Source organism: Nuphar pumila, chromosome 6 (assembly GCF_984573655.1).
Source record: "Nuphar pumila chromosome 6, dmNupPumi1.hap1.1, whole genome shotgun sequence".
Lineage (NCBI taxonomy): Eukaryota > Viridiplantae > Streptophyta > Magnoliopsida > Nymphaeales > Nymphaeaceae > Nuphar > Nuphar pumila.
The window spans coordinates 85,687,491-85,702,971 of NC_143254.1; the positions used below are offsets into that span (position 1 = coordinate 85,687,491).

General features: G+C 43.9%; 1 non-coding gene and 1 pseudogene across 2 annotated transcripts; both read right to left on the minus strand.

Annotated features, from left to right (window-relative positions):
* Positions 1-300: 300 nt before the first annotated feature.
* On the minus strand, positions 301-3,420 carry LOC149835014 (L-type lectin-domain containing receptor kinase IX.1 pseudogene; annotated as a pseudogene). The gene has a single exon (XR_016432581.1). The product of XR_016432581.1 is annotated as an L-type lectin-domain containing receptor kinase IX.1 pseudogene (transcript).
* An 8,584-nt stretch (positions 3,421-12,004) lies between these two features.
* On the minus strand, positions 12,005-12,107 carry LOC149835015 (small nucleolar RNA R71). The gene has a single exon (XR_016432881.1). It is a non-coding gene; the product is annotated as a small nucleolar RNA R71 (small nucleolar RNA).
* Between the last annotated feature and the right edge of the window lie 3,374 nt (positions 12,108-15,481).

Genomic DNA, 15,481 nt, shown 5'->3' on the forward strand with positions numbered 1-15,481 from the left:
GGGCCGGATCCTTCCCCAGAAGAGGTCCTACTAGAGATCCCCCTGTCGATCTTGCTAACCTTTTTGTACAGTTTTTGACAGGTGTTTCGTAAAAAAAGCTAACAATTTCTTAGTTAAGTCCTTGGCAAAGCTGGCCTGGACAGGTGTTGAAAGATTTTTAGAAAGACCACTCTCGAGATTGGTGGCCTCAAATGTAACTATCACATCATTCTTTTTTCAAATAAATTGGTAGGGTCTGACTAACCCCAGCATGCTCATCCAAGAAAAAGAAATTACAAAAGGCCACCCAACTTGCAAGATACCAACAAAGCGTTTCCTACCACTTCAGTAGAGCAAAATTACGACAATTAAGACAAGTACATATCATTCAAATTAACAGCAATTCGTCAAAAGGCATCGTACCAAGCACATGGCGCTGGTTCAGGTTGGGCCCCATTGGGAACCACGGTCGTTCATGAGAAACACAGCCACGGGGGATGATGTTGATGGAGAAGAAAACTAAAACCCAGTACTGTCCCTAAGGGGCCTCACCTCCTCCGTGTATGACCGCAAGAGAGACCTTGACGACGACTCCGTCGTCGTCGTCGTTCCACCACTGCTGCTGGTCACGAACTCGGAGTCGAGTCCAAATTCATTCGTAGGTGGGGGGCGGAAAACCGGGACCGGCATCTTGGGCGGGAGTGTCGGCGGCTCGGCCTGGAAACTCAATGCTCGGATCGCCTCCCTCATAGTCGGCCTCCTCTCGTGGTCTGGGTGCGCGCACCACAGCCCCACCACCATCATGCACTCCGCCTCCCTCCCATCAAACTGGGACCCCAGTCGCTCGTCCACAGCCTTCAGGAGTGCGCTCGCCCCGTACAACCTCCACACCCACTCTACCAGCCGGGCCTCCTGTTCTCCGTCACGCCGACCGGCCCTCTGCCCGCACACGATCTCTAGAAGCACAACCCCGAAGCTGTATACGTCGCTCTCCTTGTTGGCCCTGCCCGTAATAAAGCACTCCGGCGCGAGGTACCCCATCGTCCCGGCCAGAATCGTCGTCTCGGGGTTGCAGCCGTGGTCGACAAACCTCGCCAGGCCGAAGTCACCGAGTCTCGGGTTGAACTCCGAGTCGATCATTACGTTGCTTGACTTGATGTCGCGGTGCACCACGCACTGCTCCCACTCCTCGTGCAGGTACAGCACCGCCGATGCCAGGCCCAGCGTTACCTTCTTTCGCTGGGCCCAGGTCATGATAGGGCCGGCCTTGGGGCCGAAGAGGTGCGAGTCAAGGCTTCCTTCCTCCATGTACTCGTAGACCAGCAGGAGCTCGCCCCGCTCATGGCACCATCCGATCAGCTTCACGAGGTTACGGTGGCGCAATCGGCTGATCACGGTCACCTCCGAGACATACTCCTTCTTTCCCTGGCTCGAACTGTCTTTCGAGAACCGCTTAACGGCCACCGCCTCGTGGGTATCCCCCAGAACGCCTCGGTACACCTCGCCGAACCCACCTTGCCCGAGCTTCCCCTCCTTGCTGAAATCGTTGGTTGCCGCGGTAAGCTCCCGATAGCTAAACCTCCTCGGCCCCGTAGCGAAATCCATTTTCACGTCGTCCATTGGCTCCGCCACCTCCTCCTCCTCCTCCTTCTTATTATTATTCAACCTCCTTCTAATGACAACCAAAGCAGTTGTTATGGCTCCAAGAAGTAGCACCACTAAGCATGATGTCACTAGGACTATAACCCTCTTGTGATCAGCAGCACCTGCTGCGGGGACCCAAATGGGAGCATGAGCAAGGGTGGGAATGGGATTAGGTGCAGGAGAAAGGGTGGGAATGGGATTAGGTGCAGGAGCAGGGGCAGGAGTGGGGATGGTAGATGTGAAACTCCACGACTTGATCTGGTGGACCTCGGTGGATGCTCCTGTGGCTGCCGAGAAGCCAACGATGACAAGCTCCGGAAGGACCGTAGTGAGATCGATCTCTAGGGAGAGGCTCAATGGGGGCCCGATTGCGTCATTGTTATTCCAGTAGGTCAAGCTTGTGGAGAGGGACCCGTTCGTGGAGTTATACCAGACCGATGCTTTACAGTACAATTTTCCGGAGAACTCCTTCAGCCAATTGGCGATCGAGGAGGACTTGACGGAGTTGATGTCGATTCCCATGTGGCTCCCCCACGGTTCCCCGGGGTTCTGGTACGTGTCGAACTCAACAGCCACGATTTGGTTGGTGGCGTTGCCATCGGTGGCCTGGTTGACGAGGCCGAGCCATTGGCCGGAGGAATTTGCAGGAAGGGTCGAGCCTACGCGGCCGAGGAAGAAGGCGAGGCCGTCGCCGGTGTTGCTGGTGTTGCCGGCGTTGATTATGAAGGTGAAGTTGGTGGTGAAGTCCGCAACGAATCTAGTTGCCGTGTCGTAGAGCCTGATGGGTTTTGCGTAAGTGGCCCGGCCGGCGCTACTCCCAATCCTGCCGTCCACGTTGTTGCGGGTGAGCTCAATGACGTCATCGCCCGAGGCGTAGGCGTCAGGTTCGAATTTGATTTCAGGGGTGTTGGGTGAGAAGGAAGGGTAACTAAAACTGATGCTTAAGGTGGTCGTGAATGAGACGAGTAAGAAGATGGGGAGGTGAAACATTGGAGAGAGAGAGAGAGAGAGAGAGAGAGAGAGAGAGAGAGAGAGAGAGGGGGAGGGGTCTGTTCGATCGTCTCGGGGTTGAGAGTGGGAGAAGCCCTTACATGTAAATGTGCCTCTGGTGCCAATGATTTACATAGACAGCCAGACTTCTCATGGTGAAGGCTCATGATGGAATCCCACCGACATATAGAGGCTGCCCTCAACTCAACTCGGAGTTTTACCTTGCAGTAGGAAAAGGGCCCCATTAAAATTAGAGCCCGGATCAGGTACCATCACATGGCACACTCAAACTGTGAGTGTGCCTCGGAACCTATGGTAAAACTCCATCACATGGCACACCTGGAAGGTAAAACCGGAATGGCGATTCCTCTTTGACTTGACTTGGGATACATCGGCTAGGCAAGGAAAAACCCTGCTTCTTTAAAGCTTCGTCTGAGAGCAGCCTATCATGCAAGATGAGCCACGCATTGATGGATCCACGGACTCGGAAGGCCCGGTCACAATGTGCTTTGGCTGGTAGCAATTGTACCGTGGCCGGTCCCAACATTCAATAACAATAACTAATGCTGAACGTATGGTCCGGTGAGTGGTTCAGCTAGGGGTAGTGATAAGGGATAAGCACCATCCATCATTCAAAGAGGAGAGGGTGGTGTATGTTCTCTCAGGATGATTCATTGAATCCCACGTCTGTGTTCGGGGGTCTGAATGAGCACCACGTATACAAGCACATGGGGCTCGTATTTCCATGTATGTTGACATCACTTAGCATTGGAGTCTGGTGTGCTTGCAAAGATTTAAGTATTTTTTCTTACTATTTTTCTCATAAAACGACGGTTTGAGAAAATAACAAAAATACCCTTCATTCAAAAAAGAAAAAATAAATGGTTTAAAAAAAGGATAAACATGTCCTCCATCCAGAAAGTCGATGATGATGTTGACTCTTCAAAGTCTACACAGCAAAACGAACCTTAATCGTTTTGCCGATAGTGATCCGACGAAACGATGGTAAGCCGGTGATCTGATGGTGATCCGGCTTAACGAACCTGAGCCATCAAAAATGTCTATTTGAACTTTTCATCATCGTCTTCTTCTTCTTCTTTCTCCATAAAACACTGTAAAATCCTCTCACTCTCTTTCCCTTCTCTTTCTCCTTCTGTGCACATCCAGCAGACGATCCTACATTGCTCCATCAAACACTGACTGACCTACACACTAACTGTAGCATCGTTCAACTTGATGAGTTGTGGAGCCTGATTCAGAGTTTTTGCCCTTACAGGAGGGGGGTTTGGGGGCTCCTCCCAGCATGGGTAGCATAGTTTTTTCCCTTACAGGATGGGGGTTTGGGGGCTCTTCCCAGCGTTGGTAGCATCATTCAACTTGATGAGTTGTGAAGCTTGATTCAGAGTTTTTGCCTTTACAGGAGGGGGGTCCGAGGGAGCCCCCAAACCCCCCTCCTGTAACGGCAAAAACTCTGAATCAGGCTCCACAACTCATCAAGTTGAATGATGCTACCCACGCTAGGAAGGACCCCCAAACCCCCCTTCTGTAAGGGAAAAAACTATGCTACCCATGCTGGGAGGAGCCCCCAAACCCCCCTCCTGTAAGGGCAAAAACTCTGAATCAGGCTCCATAACTCATCAAGTTGAATGATGCTACCCACGCTGGGAGGAGCCCCCAAACCCCCCTCCCGTAAGGGAAAAAACTATGCTACCCATGCTGGGAGGAATCCCCAAACCCCCCTCCTGTAAGAGCAAAAACTCTAAATCAGACTCCACAACTCATCAAGTTGAACGATGTTACCCACGCTGGGAAGAACCCCCAAACCCCCCTCCTGTAAGGGCAAAAACTCTGAATCAGGCTTCACAACTCATCAAGTTGAATGATGCTACCCACGCTGGGAGGAACCTCCAAACCCCCCTCATGTAAGGGCAAAAACTATGCTACCCACGATGAGAGGATCCCCCAAGCTCCCCTCCTGTAAGGGCAAAAACTCTGAATCAAGCTCAACAACTCATCAAGTTGAACAATGCTACAGTTAGTGTGCAGGTCAGTCAGTGCTTAATGGAGCAGTGTAGGATCGTCTGCTGGATGTGCACAGAAGCAGAAAGAGAAGAGAGAGAGAGGGTTGATGTTCATGGCCTTTTCCAAGGGGGATTCCTTTCTCGGATGATCCTACAGTGCAAGGACTGGGTCATAAATAACCATCTTCAGGGTACTTAAGTCTTTGCAACCACTCCTTTTCTAGAATCGTCATTTTTTTTGGCACCAGTGGAGGAAAGGTTACTTAAGTCTTTGCAATCGCATCAAACTCCAAGACTAAGTGATGCTGACAAACATGGGGATACGAGACGCACATGCTTATATACATGGTGCTTTTTTGGACCCCCGATCATGAGATGCCCTATTCGGGGGGTAACATATAACCTGTTGGGTTCAAGGAGAAATGGATAAGGGTTCCGCGAAAGTTGAGTCTCCCATCCAAAGGCTTGACTCCAGCTATAGGTGATTTTTCTTTCTTTGCCCTTGGTCACCCAATAAAGAGCCGAGTAAGTGTCTTTGAGGCAACCCTCTTTTAACCAAACATCCTTCCAAAATCTAGTTTTTGAGCCATCACCAATGCTAATAGGAACTCTGTTAACATTTTCACCACCCCTTCCATATGCTTGACCCCGCTACCCATTTTGGTCCACCGAACTAGCCTCAAGGCCATCCAAAAAAATTTATATTTGTGCTTTAGAACCATCACCCATGGTTTGTCTTGAGTGATGACAATCCATAGTCATAAGCAAGGACTTGTTCCATTTACCTATCTCATGAATGCCCAAACCCCCCTCATCCTTGCTTCATGTGATGATCTCTCATGAGAGTAGGTGCAATTTAGCCTTTTAATTTTTGCCGGACCAAATAAAGGTTTGGAACGTACTATTGATCATCTTCTTTGTTTTCCTTGAGATTTGAAAATTTTGTAGGAAATGCAAAAGCAAGGACCTGGTGGGGCCTTGCTCTTAGAATCCATTTTTTAAGGCAATTGGCCTTGAGATTGGTCCTCAAATGCTAAGAGCAGGGGATATTGGAGTTCTTGAGTGATTCACCTTAGCTCCTCACGTACACGAGCACATGTGAGATGCCACTTGTGTTGTGTGTGCTAGTGATTTGACTTTTACTAATACACTACACTATTACAAGGTCTTGGGGGGGGGGGGGGGGCTAGTCTAGCACAATGCTAGGATTACAAGCTCAAAACAAAAGTGATCAAGCAACACAATTACAACATATAAGAGAAGGGCCAAGGCCTGTGCTGCGGCTTAACACAACTTAGCCGATTTATAAATTGTATGTGCAAGGTAAGAGCAGACTGCACTAGCTAACTGCTGCGAAGGGAGGTTCACAGTACTATGCGCACAAGGCTCTAAGAAATGCCTGTCACGTAGGCGCGGTGTACGGTTGTGTTCTGCTATGTGTAGCGCACAGTAGTGCACTGTGGCTTATGGTGCAACGGGTGTGCGCTACATGTGAAATCATGCTGGTTGCTTTGCAGAAGGAGGCACATTGTTGTTGTGGTGCACTGAGTGCGTTGCAGGAAGCAAACTGGTAGAAGTGTGTGGCTGACACACGCATGTGTGATACGAACCTAGATGAAAATCTCAATTAAAAAATAGGAGAGTCAAGCCGAATGGGTCAGAATAGGGCCAGCCGAGTTCGGGGGAGAAAATGAGCACAACAAGCAGCATTTTGGTACATGTCACAAGGTCAGCCAGCAGGGTCAGTAGGAATGGTTCATTGAGCAATCGGGTTTCTCAGGACAATTCAGCATGTACAACATCAGCAAGAGAGGAATATACGGTTTTAACATTCAAAATAAGGTTGACAACTGATGATGCATGAAATGCACATCATGTAAACAAGTTTTTCATGCATTTTGTATCAAGTTTAAGGTTTTAAACCCATGTTTAGATGTGTTTTGATAGTAAGGGGCTATGGTTCGAATTTCAGAAAAATCGGAGTTAAAATGAGAGAGTTATGGCTATTTCAGTGTTTGGGCACGAATTTCGAGATGGATCGGATCCATATCCGACCCATTTAGGTTAAGTGGACCTTGGATCAACTCTTAGAAAGCCCAAAACCCAACCCACACGCCTATTCATACCCATTTCAAAAAGTTTTTCTGAAAACCCCCCAGAAAGAGGTGCCTAGAAAATATATTTTTTATAACAGTGTTTTTGCAAATTCCAAAAAGTATAAATATACTTTTTAGAGAAGCTCTAGATGTCTTTGGCTGTGTTTGGACGCCCCTTGCAGTGAATCTACTCCAGCAACAACTTCCTCTCCATCTTCCCCAACGTTTTGGCCATTGAAGACCGGTCTATGCTTGGTTTCCAAGCATATTTCGATCCCCTTTGTGTTCTTTTCATTTCTTTCTTGTTCCTTGCTGTAGTATTCACCATTTTTCTGTACTTTTGCAGGTGTAGCAAAGGTGGAGACCATTAACCTTGTGCGGGAGTGCGAAACACACCACCAAGGTGAGCCGGCCCTACCTCCATCCGGCTTTCTACACCCTCCGATCGAGAATCGGCTCACATTCCATCGTCGGTGGATCTCCAACGTGTAGCAGCTGCAAAGGTTCTGTTTTTTGGTGAAGTACAACATTCTTGAACTGCGTAGGACGTCCATCTCCAGCCACGGTCCGCTCTTCTTCATCCCCCCGGTCGTCGGATCTTCCAAGAGGTAGGTCTTCTTCTTCCTTCTCTTCTAGCTAAAACCGAAGTGTGTGTGGTTTTCTTTTTCTTATTTTCTGAGTGTTTCTTGTTTTTCTTTTCGTTTCAACCTTAGATTAGATTTCGTGCATAGGCCAGCACGTTAGATTAAGTTTATTTGTTTGCTTGATTCATTGAAATCGATTTTTTTAGATTTTTCATTCTTTTCATTAAAATCGGCTAGATCTTCATCTAGCCGATTCTTCAAATTTCTCATAGGCGTTCTTGGGCTTGTTTTACAGAAAATCCAATAAAAAAAAAGTGTTCAGTTTGATTCACCTTAGTCGGTTTTGTGTGGGTTGCATTTGATTTTAATTGAAAAGAAAAATCCAAAAATCAGCTAGACTTATTCTAGCCGATTCTTGATTTTTACAAAAATATTTTTCTTTGTTCTGATTTTTTTTATGTCCAGCATGTGTGTTGAGCTGTTTGGCTGAAAATCCAATCATAAAAGTTCAATTTAAGTCAGTTTATTCGTGGGTTGTGTTTGTGTCTTGTTTGTTTTCACTTTTGAAAAAGAAAAAAAAAATCGGCTAGAGATATTCTAGCCTAGCCGATATTTACATTTTCGTTAAATGTGTGTTTAGGTTGGTAAGACGTGTGGTTTACTGTGTGTTTAGTATGTTAACAGTAGCATAAACTTGTGTTAGTCATTTCATTGTTTTAGGATTGATTTAACTAATTGTTTTAATCATTTTTTCGTTTTTGTATTTTGAGTCTATTGAAGAAAATTACAAAAATCAAGTTTTTTTTTATGTTTTTAATTCCAGCATAGTTCTGTTCTTATTAGCATTTGTGTAATTAGGAGTCCTTTTTATTATTTTCTAATTTAATTTTATCAAAATAGTGGTTATTTAGTTTTATTGTTTTTTTTTAATTTATTTTTTATTTTTAATTTTCGTGTGGATCTTCTTTTTCCCCTAAGGTGGGGCGGCAGCCATTAGAGCTCTCCTTGAGCTCTTGGTCGATTTTTTTAGAAAGTCTTAAATGTCATTAGTTGAGTTAGGAATGTGTCTAGGTTCAATGTATTAGGGTTTTCTTTCATAGCCGTTTTTAGGGGTTAATTAAGTAGGTTTTGAGAATTAGGTTAGCATTAACTCCTAGGAAATCATTTTTCTCTTTAATTCCTTTTATTCCCTAGGTAGATTTAATTCTTTTAGTTTAGAAAGTAGAGCCAATTAGTGTAGACGATTTTTGAGAAGGAAAGCAATTAATGCATTGAAATGTGGAAAGTTTTTGGAAAAAGTTAAGTTTCAAAAATCGTGTGGGGTATTTAAAGAAGGATTTCATTCTTGATTGCCTATTAATAGGGAGTTACAAATTGAGATTTGAAAAGCCAATTTGAAAATCAATTAAATTTCCAAAGTAGGTGTTTATGGGTTCAAGAAAGAAATAATTGCAACTAAATTCTTGGTTGGAAAGCCAAAATCGTGTGACTATCTAGGTTGGACGGTTTGGCTTCTTAAAAAGGAATTAATAGCAATCAAAGATTTTCACTTACCTTGGGTTGGGAAATTGCATTGATCCAAGTTTCCAAATTGGTTTTAAAAGCTAATTAAGGTTGTAATTCCCCATTAGAAGGACGATTTTTGGAATTCTCAATTTCCAAAATTATCTTTGAGCTTTTATTGTGTACCTACCCCTCTAACCGTCCCTAGTGAGTTAGCATCATTTAGAATTGACTAATATAGTTAATTCCATTGACTAAGCCTAGGAACTGAGCCTACCATACCCAAAACCGAGCCTAGTCAAACCTAAGCCTAGACCACACCTAGGTCGAGTCAATCTTAGTCCACCTATTGAAACCTACCGTAACCGAGTTAACCTAGTTGACTTAGTTAGGTGTGCCGTGTGTCCAAGTCAACTTGAAACCTAGCTCAAGTCAAACCCTAATTTAAACCTAGGTCGAAGTCCAAGACCTAGACCCAACTCTAGTCAAGCCTAGTTGAGTCAAACCTAAGCCCTACTTAACTCAACTCAAGCTTAGTCAAAGACCTAGCCTAGCCTAAGTCAAAGTCAAGACAAACCCGAGGTCGATTCAACCTTAACTCAGTCAACCCAACCTAAGTTTAGGTCAACCGAGCCCACCTAAACCAATCCAATCCTAGTTGACTAAGTCAACTCAAAACCGAGTCCCACCTAGTTTTAGCTAAACCTAACTTAGTCAAAACCCAAACCTAAGTCAACCTTAGCCAAGTCAACCCAACCTTAGCTAAACCTAACCGAGTTCACCCAAACCAAAACCGAACCTACCCAAGTCAAAACCAAACTTCGTTGAGTCAATCGAGTGAACCCTAACCCTAACCTTTGTTCTTTAGTGAATTAAGTTCATTTAGTATTATTTCTTTTGATTTTTATATTAATTAGTTTATTTATCTAATTTAGTTTTAGTGTAGAAGTGTGTGTACGTATATCGTATTTGTTTAGTATGTGTGAAATGTGTTTTGTGATTGTTTGAATGGTAGTTAGATATTATTTAACCTAGTAGTAAGATTGCATTTTATTGTTTAGCATAGGTGCATTTGCATTGTTAGTTAACGTAGTTATAGTCATAATTTGCTTATCGTGCTTTGTTCGCCGTGCATTTAGCGTATTCGTAATAGTCATCTGCATATACACTATTATACAGTGTCATTTAGATTGCATTAGGTTTGATTTGTCTTTTAGAGTGTTAAAATAGATTCATAAAGTGAATAGTGCACTCAAATAAAAACCAGATTTTTGCCCTGTCGCACCAGCATTATTTTCTGTGCAAAAATTCTGTGTTTTCCAAAAAAAATTCTTCTATTCACTTTATTGACGTGTTATTTGACTGCAGACTAAATTTCAGCTCATTCAGAGTTGATTTGGTCTGATTTTTAAGCGTTTTGCGAAAACCGCTTTTTCTGGATTTTAAATTACAGGACTGTCGATATCCTGATTTTTCCCAGATTTGAAACGCTTATATCTGGAGTTACAGATATCTTTTTTTTATTCTGTAAAAACTGTCAGATTTTTTAATCTGTCAGTTGCAGAACAGAACAAATTTCGGGAAAATCGGACCTCGTTTTCTTTGTCAAACAGTGGTTTTCCGATAACCTGTCAGAAAGCTATTTTACACTAGTTAGGGGCTGTTTCGTAATTTTCTTAGTTTCGGCATTTTAGGCTTGTTTTCAGTAGTTTCTGCATTTTAGGAGTTGCATAATCATCATACAACATTAGTAGAAGTAATTTGGTTAATTTTAAAATTAATTTAGTATTTTATTTAATTTTTGTTTGAAAAGTAGCATTTGTTTTATTATTTTTGTAAAATTAGAACTAGTTTTAGTTATTGTTTGCATTGTTAGAATAGAATACTAACTTTTTATTTTCTGCATTTTTAGGTGAAAAGCATCTTTAGTTTCCAGGGTTATTGTCCAAGTGCAAAGATTCTCTAATTGGCGAAAAGATGGAAAGACCCTTGGTGTGGAGCAGAAGACTGAGTGCTTGTTTATTTTCCTTTTAGTGATTAATTGTAGTTGTATTAACTTTATAATTGTAGATTGACATTTTTCATTAATAAATTAAATTTTTTAGAAATATTGTGATTAATTCTTGTTCCCTGAGGATTCGACCCGTACTTACCACTTTGTGGAAAGTCGGTTTTTATATTTTTGGTTGACGATTTTCCAAAGTTTTATTGAAAATAATTGTTTTAAAAAGATCATTTCAAAATATCAACCAAATTTTGGCGCCGTTGCCGGGGAACGGCGAATTAATTACTATATTTCTTAGAGTTTAATTTATTAATTTGTTTTAGTTAGTTAATTAGTTGTTTTCTTTTTAGTTAGTAGGATTAGTAAGTGAATATAGGATTAACATAGTTAGTAAATATAGGATTCACGTATTGTTCTTTTTAGGATTCACTTAATTATCATTCTGCAAGGAGCGATTAGACAGGTGGGTTTTAGAAAAACATAGTTTGTGATTTTCTGTATTTATTTGTTTTAACATTTTAGAATAGTTTACTTTGTTACTTATTTATTTAGTATAGAATTCTGACATAGCTAGATAGCATATCTGTTTGTTTTTAGTTACTGTTATTTGTTTATTTACATTTTAGTACCTGTGTTAGTTTAGATTTAGAGTTAGGTCGTTTGCTTACATTTGGTCTTAGTACCAGTGTATGCAGGGTCGGCGAGGTCTAAGAACCCCATTACACCCATTTGTTGACAACCCAGAGAGAATTTTACATTCTCATCGAAGTTCGGCAACAATGGCTGACATGGATCCTCCACCTCCACCCCCAGTTCTTTCACGCCCTCTGCGGGAATACTTCATTCCCACAGACTATGTGCAGGCATCCTGCATTCGGAGACCCGATGTAGGAGCGCCGCATTATGAGATTAAGGCCAGCATTATTCAGATGCTTCCATCCTTTTATGGCCTTAGTCATGAGGATCCCTACCGACATTTAGATGAATTCCTCGAAATCTGTTCTACTGTTAAGATATAGAATTTTGATGATGATGCTTTAAGGTTGACTCTATTCCCCTTTTCATTGAAGGACAAAGCCAAGTATTGGCTAAAGTCCTTAGATTCTGTAGAAATAGAGTCATGGGATCAATTGCAACAGGAGTTTCTTCGGAAATATTTTCCCATTGGTCGTACCAATCAATATCGTAGAGCCATCACTAGCTTTTCAGAGCTAGATGGTGAGCGCTTTCATGAGACCTGGGAGAGAATGAAGGATCTCCTCAGGAAATGTCCCCATCATCAGGTGCCGAAATGGCAACTGGTGCAGAGCTTCTACGATGGATTGTCTGACAAGAATCGTCAGATGATTGACTCTTCATGTGGAGGGACATTCATGCTGAAGAGCGAGGACGAAGCATGGAGGCTATTTGATACATTGGCCGAGAATTCTCTCCACCATGCTTCGAGCTCTCAATCTGATAGAGCCACACCCAGCATTCAGAAGAAAGCTGGTGTTCTTGAGATTGGTCCATCTACTGCACTACAGTGCAAGGTAGACATGATTGCTCAAAAGTTGAACCAACTTCTCTCAGGACCATCCACTACACAACAAGTGTGTACTCTTTGTGCCAGTCCGGCACATGAGATCACTGAGTGCCCTTCGGCAGCTCAGTACCCTGAATTTGTTCAAGAACAAGTTCAGGCAGCTCAGGGTTACGTCAGACCGCCGAATAATCCGTTTTCATCAACATATAATCCGGGTTGGCGTAACCATCCCAATTTTTCATGGAAGAATCCACAGTCTTCCATGCAGAGATGCCTACTTCCTCTCAGCCAGTTCGGCAACCATCTTTTACTCAGTCATTTCAAAGACCGAACTATTCTCAGTCTTCTTCTTCTTCTTCTGTCACTCCCCCGATTCAGCAGGAGTCTGCCCCGCAGACATCTTTTGAGGAGAGACTTCTTCAGGCATTCCAAGAGGTGAAAACCTCTAATCAGAACGCCTTCGAGAAGTGTAGCCAGATTTTGAGCTCACATACGCAGTCCATTGCGAAGTTAGAATCGCAAATGGGACAGTTAGCTGAGGCTATTAGTAGGAGACCCGAGGGTACATTGCCGAGTCAGGCTGTCATGAACCCGAAGGGTAAGGACCAGATGACTAGAGGCCTATTTCATACTGAGACACAGCAGTAGGCTAAATCAGTTATGGCCTTAAGGAGTGGACGTGAGTATCACGTCGAGAGCAGAGAGCGAGAGAGTAGAGAGAGGATAGAGGAGCCAGAGACCATTGTTTCACCTACGTCGGCTCAACCATCATCCCCATCCCCATAATCATCTTCATCATCATCTTTATCTTCATCCTCAGAGAAGAAGAAGGATAGGAGTGAGCCTTCTCACAAAGAGGAGGAGCCAGCAGAGTATATTCCCCCACCACCCTATCCCAAAGCATTAGAGTCTCCTAGATATAGAGGAAAGCAAGGTGCGAAGATCCAGGACATGCTTGACATCTTCAAGCATGTGCAGATCAACCTACCTTTGCTCGATGCTATTCAGCAGGTGCCGGCATATGCCAAATTCCTGAAGGAACTATGTACGCAGAAGCGTAAATCTAGAGAGAGAGTTCCTAACAGGGTCCATTTGACTGAGCAGGTGAGTTCAGTACTTCAGCGTCAGACACCACCAAAGCTCAAGGACCCTGGAGCCCCTATCATTGCGTGTACCATAGGGAATATCCGAATAGAACGCGCATTGCTTGATCTTGGAGCAAGCGTGAACATTCTGCCCGGGTATTTCTTTGATTCTTTCGGGCTAGGAGAGATGAGATCGACTCCGATTACACTGCAACTGGCAGATCGTTTCGTCAAGGTACCGAGAGGTGTCTTGGAGGATGTGCTAGTTAAGGTGGATGACTTTTATTTTCCAGTCGATTTCATTATTCTGGATATGAAAGGAGTGGATAGCCAGCACCAGACTCCGATTATTTTAGGCAGACCATTCTTGGCGACTACCAATGTGTGTATCAACTGTAGAACCGGAGCCATGGATCTCTCATTCGGCAATCGAAAGGTCAAACTGAATATTTTCAATGCTGCGATGGGACCAGCAGGAGACATGGACTGCTTTCATGTAGACATTGCACATGAGTTAGTGGAGGAGCAGCCCGAGTTGTACATTACTGAGGATTCTTTAGATCTGTACCATATAGAGAAGAATAGTAGTGTAGATAGTGTAGATGTGTCTAGAGTGTCGTCAGAGAGACCACCTTGGGGAGCTGTCAGAGAACCTCTTCCACCACTTGCGGACACCCCCGCCAAATCGTCGATCGAGTCACCTCCGAAACTCGAGTTGAAACCCTTACCGGATTCACTCAAGTATGCTTATCTCGGAGATGATGAGACTCTGCCTGTGATCATCTTGTCCTTGCTCACTGAGGAGCAGGAACAGAGAATGCTGACTATTCTTCGAGAGCATAAGGCAGCGATTGGCTGGGGAGTTGCTGATCTGAAGGGGATTGATCCTTCATTCTGCATGCATAGAATCCATTGTGATGAGGAAGTCAAGCCATTTAGGGATATGCAGAGAAGGCTAAATCCCAACATGAAGGAAGTGGTAAAGAAAGAGGTGGTGAAGTGGTTGGATGCCGGAATCATTTACCCTATTTCTGATAGCCAGTGGGTCAGTCTGATTCAGGTTGTGCCAAAGAAGTCAGGACTCACTGTGGTTGAGAACGAGAAGGGCGAGAGAATTCCGATGAGGACCACTACAGGATGGCGAGTCTGCATCGATTATAGGAAGCTGAATGTGGCAACTAGGAAAGATCATTTCCCATTGCCATTCATTGATCAGATCTTAGAGAGACTCACAGGTCAGAGCTACTATTGCTTTCTAGATGGGTATTCAGGATACAATCAGGTAGTTGTCCATCCTGACGACCAGGAGAAGACCACGTTTACATGTCCTTATGGCACCTTCGCGTTTAGACGTATGTCGTTTGGGCTCTATAATGCCCCGGCTACTTTTCAGAGGTGCATGCTTGCTATCTTTTCGGACATGATTGATGATGTGATGGAAGTTTTTATTGATGACTTTTCAGTGTATGGCTCTTCTTTTGAAGATTGCCTCCAAAAATTTGCTCGAGTACTGAGTAGGTGTGCGAAGACCAATCTCGTCCTGAGTTGGGAAAAGAGCCATTTTATGGTCCAGGAGGGGATTGTGCTAGGACACATTGTGTCCAAGCGTGGTATTGAGGTTGACAGAGCGAAGGTGGAATCCATTTCCCGTTTGACTCCACCCACCTCTATTGAGGCAGATTCGATCATTCTTAGGGCATGCGGGATTTTACAGGCGGTTCATAAAAGATTTCAGCAAAATCTCTTGACCGCTTTGCACGTTATTGGAGAAAGACCAGTCCTTTGTTTTCGGTGAGGATTGTATGAAGGCCTTTGAGATTCTCAAAGAGGCCTTGATTACTGCACCTATTTTGAGACCTCCAGATTGGACTCTCCCATTTGAGATTATGTGCGATGCATCTGATTATGCTATGGGGGCTATTTTAGGACAACGCATTGATAGGAAGCCCTATGTGATCTACTATGCGAGTAGAACTCTGTCTGATGCCCAGATGAATTATACTACGACAGAGAAGGAGCTACTTGTAGTAGTTTTTGCATTGGATAAAT